The following is a 3655-nucleotide window of genomic DNA, read 5'->3' on the forward strand; positions in this document are numbered from 1 at the left end:
AAATTGACTCTTTTATTTCCATTTTTACAATTGTGTTGGCCTTTTTATCTATAAAATAAATAAATTGGATAAAATGACTTGATACTTATTAATATAATAAAGATACTGTATATATGATACAGTAAATCTATATTAACATAAAATTTACTTCTAAATTAGTTTATTATTAATATTGTTATTTTTCTCTAAATCTAAGTAAATTTCTTTCACAATTTATACGCCTTAGCATTAAAAACGTCATTCCGACACCGGGAATCGAACCCGGGCCTGCTGGGTGAGAGCCAGCTATCCTAACCCCTAGACCATGCCGGAGACCTTATTAATTGTTTAAAATAGTATTTTATTTGTATGGAAACATTTTATGAAACTAGAAATGAAAATTAGAAATTGTTATTAATCTTAGACTTTCACATGGCCTCCGTGGCGCAATTGGCTAGCGCGTTCGGCTGTTAACCGAAAGGTTGGTGGTTCGAGCCCACCCGGGGGCGGCTATGTTTTAGTAAAATTTTCGAGAAAAAAATTTATCTTCATGACAGTTTTAGACAACGTATATACTTACTTTAAGACTAATATCTTATACTTATAAGTAGTTAATTTTACTTTTCCTTCAACACTGAATAAAATTTTGAGTTTGTTTGAAATTGAATAATATAGCTATAAATGTTTAGTCTGTCCAAAAGCTATTTCATGGATGTTTAAGTTCTACACATGTATATACATATATATATATATATATTTTTGTTGTAGATCAAGTCTTAAATTTGTACCGAATTATGAATAAATGTATACTTTTAATTGTTTTAATATCCGATTTTACCAAAACATAGCCGATCCAGGCAGGATTCGAACCTGCAATCTTCTGATCCGTAGTCAGACGCGTTATCCGTTGCGCCACTGGACCTACTTAAACTAATTTGAAACTACAATATATATAAGGGGTTAATAAATTCAAAATTTTTTGAAAATCCTTTATATATTAATAGATTAAGGATAGTCACTGCATTGATAATATTTCGTAACAAATAATTATTTTTGATAAAAATATTTGTAGCTGCATGCATGCAACATCCTTATTTAGTATAATAAACTGTACATTTCCAAAAAAATTTATATGCCCGGCTAGCTCAGTCGGTAGAGCATGAGACTCTTAGTAATATGGAAATTGTATTTCCCAAGGGCTATCTCAGGGTCGTGGGTTCGAGCCCCACGTTGGGCGCAACTTTTTTTGTTACAGTTATTTTTATCTATAAAATTTGTTTTTAATGTTTATATATGCAATATTCCTATTTTTTTCAAATAAATTATATACATTTTGTTTATCAATTCTTATATAGGCGCCGTGGCTTAGTTGGTTAAAGCGCCTGTCTAGTAAACAGGAGATCGAGAGTTCGAATCTCTCCGGTGCCTTGACTTGTATGTGTCATTTAAAAAAAAAATATTTTACATATATAAATCAACTTTATTTATTAATTGTTTTAGAATAAATATCAAGTTGTGCTTTATCTATAGCTTTTTATTATGCTACTAAATGAGATATGTAGAAATAAGACAAATAACATTTATAGGAACTAGTATACTGTATAATATTGTATATGTTGCATTGTCCATCCATCAATTGGATTTGCAAGTTTATCTTAGTTTATTTATGTACATAATAAAATATATAACATGGGGATATTATATATATTATTTGATAACAATTACTTTATTATCAAAATCCAACAATTTTTAAACTTCTTCTTCTTTTTTTTGAAATTTTGTTTGAATTTTAGTTGAACATTTTTGGATTTATAATTTTCATTTCTATTATAATATATTATTGTAATGTGTGAATAATAATATTATGTACAACCTCAACTTCAACTCAAGTAATTCAGACGGCAAAAACTAAATGAGATAAGGTATTGTACGACCTATTTCATTAAAATTATTAAAAATGCCGCGAGCCGGGATCGAACCAGCGACCTCCAGATCTTCAGTCTGGCGCTCTCCCAACTGAGCTATCACGGCTTACTATAAATTACAAAATTATAGAATTAAATAACAAAATAGTTTAAATTAAAAATTGTTTATTTTGAAGTAAAAAAACGAAAATAAGGTCCCACCGAGATTTGAACTCGGATCGCTGGATTCAGAGTCCAAAGTGCTAACCATTACACCATGGGGCCATAATCTGATACAGATTTTTAATTTCAATATTTTAAAATAAAAAATTTTTTAAATTTTATTTACTTATTTTTTTCTATATTTCCATAGTAAATATCTCATACACGTTGCATACGAGTTGAACCACCAATCTATCACTGTCGCTTAAAATACAGCGCGAGGTATTTCAAAATTTAAGTAATTTCAAATAACAATGTATGAATGGATTTTATTTTAAATTTTTACAATTATACTTAACAACATGTTGAGTATATATGTGAATTGTTATAATGAGTATATTTCAGAATATTGAATTACTCCACCTGCAATAATTTCGATAATTTACGTGGACTGACATTTTTGGAACTGTAAGCTATTTTTTAAATTATTGATAAACATTAATACATAGATAATATTTATTATTAATTTAATTAGTATTGGATCTTCAAAAAGTGAGACTAACACTATTGTATTAAACATATTACAGGGTCACAGCTACTTTTGATTACTTTAAATCTCATTTGACTTCGATATTTTAAGTTATATATATTTTTGGGTGGCTAAAATAAATGAAAACACACAATTAGGTTGAAAATGGGCACTTAGCCCATAGCCATAAAAAAGAGCTTTCAGGTTATGAGATCGCTGACAAATTTTATACATTCCTAGATAATTAAAAAAAATGAAATACGGGCGCTCCCTTCTTTACTCACTTATGAATAATGGGAAAAGGGAGGGTGGCCATAACAATTCGTCTAATTTTTTATATTTACGTAACAAATTAAAAGAATTTAAATTACTCACGCCCTGCAGGACAACACTAGCGTAGAGGGTGGAGCTAAAATGAAATAAAAGACCACGATTGGTTGTGAGTGTATTTACTAAAAATTGCCAATTGAAAATTTTTATACTTACAAAGTATCACACTTTAAAAACATAAGTAAATAAATAAAGTCTTGTACTTTTTTCTTTACCAGCGTTATGAATTAGGGGGAAAAGGAGGCTAACAGGGGAATTTCTAAAAGAAGAGTGACCGATTTTAAACATAGAGAAACATTCATCCCCCACAAACTATTAGTGTGGTTGAACTTAAATGCAACCATCATGGCGAAGTCCCGAATATTTTTTAAAACCTTGAGGTTGCATGTCCGATTCTTTTCCTCCCTTTTTCACCAACTATTGTTGATTCCTTGAGATATAATTTAACTTTGACACTAAGTTTAATTTTTTGAAGTTGTTTAAAAATATATACATATCATTAAATATGATTTAATAGAATATGATTGAAAAGAATAGTTATTGTTATTTATGCTGTTCAATTAATATAAATTATTTTATTTACAGTAAAAATATTATTATATGTTTCATATTAAATTACCTTCATCAATGAATAAAATTATAGGTTTATCTGAAATGAAAAGCTCTAATTATATTTACACAATATAAAGCATATATTTATAGCGAGTATAGTATATATTTAAGGTTACAAAATTAAAAATAGATTTTTTTT

General features: G+C 28.3%; 7 non-coding genes across 7 annotated transcripts; 3 read left to right on the forward strand and 4 right to left on the reverse strand.

Annotated features, from left to right (window-relative positions):
* Positions 1–240: 240 nt before the first annotated feature.
* Positions 241–312, reverse strand: TRNAE-CUC (transfer RNA glutamic acid (anticodon CUC)). The gene has a single exon. It is a non-coding gene; the product is annotated as a tRNA-Glu (tRNA).
* Positions 313–414: 102 nt separating this feature from the next.
* TRNAN-GUU (transfer RNA asparagine (anticodon GUU)) lies at positions 415–488 on the forward strand. Its single transcript has one exon. It is a non-coding gene; the product is annotated as a tRNA-Asn (tRNA).
* Positions 489–828: 340 nt separating this feature from the next.
* On the reverse strand, positions 829–901 carry TRNAR-ACG (transfer RNA arginine (anticodon ACG)). Its single transcript has one exon. It is a non-coding gene; the product is annotated as a tRNA-Arg (tRNA).
* Positions 902–1113: 212 nt separating this feature from the next.
* Positions 1114–1216, forward strand: TRNAK-CUU (transfer RNA lysine (anticodon CUU)). The gene is made up of 2 exons: positions 1114–1150; positions 1181–1216. It is a non-coding gene; the product is annotated as a tRNA-Lys (tRNA).
* A 117-nt stretch (positions 1217–1333) lies between these two features.
* Positions 1334–1407, forward strand: TRNAT-AGU (transfer RNA threonine (anticodon AGU)). Its single transcript has one exon. It is a non-coding gene; the product is annotated as a tRNA-Thr (tRNA).
* A 530-nt stretch (positions 1408–1937) lies between these two features.
* On the reverse strand, positions 1938–2010 carry TRNAF-GAA (transfer RNA phenylalanine (anticodon GAA)). Its single transcript has one exon. It is a non-coding gene; the product is annotated as a tRNA-Phe (tRNA).
* An 86-nt stretch (positions 2011–2096) lies between these two features.
* On the reverse strand, positions 2097–2168 carry TRNAQ-CUG (transfer RNA glutamine (anticodon CUG)). The gene has a single exon. It is a non-coding gene; the product is annotated as a tRNA-Gln (tRNA).
* Between the last annotated feature and the right edge of the window lie 1487 nt (positions 2169–3655).

The sequence above is a fragment of the Lepeophtheirus salmonis genome, unplaced genomic scaffold, assembly GCF_016086655.4.
Source record: "Lepeophtheirus salmonis unplaced genomic scaffold, UVic_Lsal_1.4 unplaced_contig_13732_pilon, whole genome shotgun sequence".
NCBI lineage: Eukaryota > Metazoa > Arthropoda > Copepoda > Siphonostomatoida > Caligidae > Lepeophtheirus > Lepeophtheirus salmonis.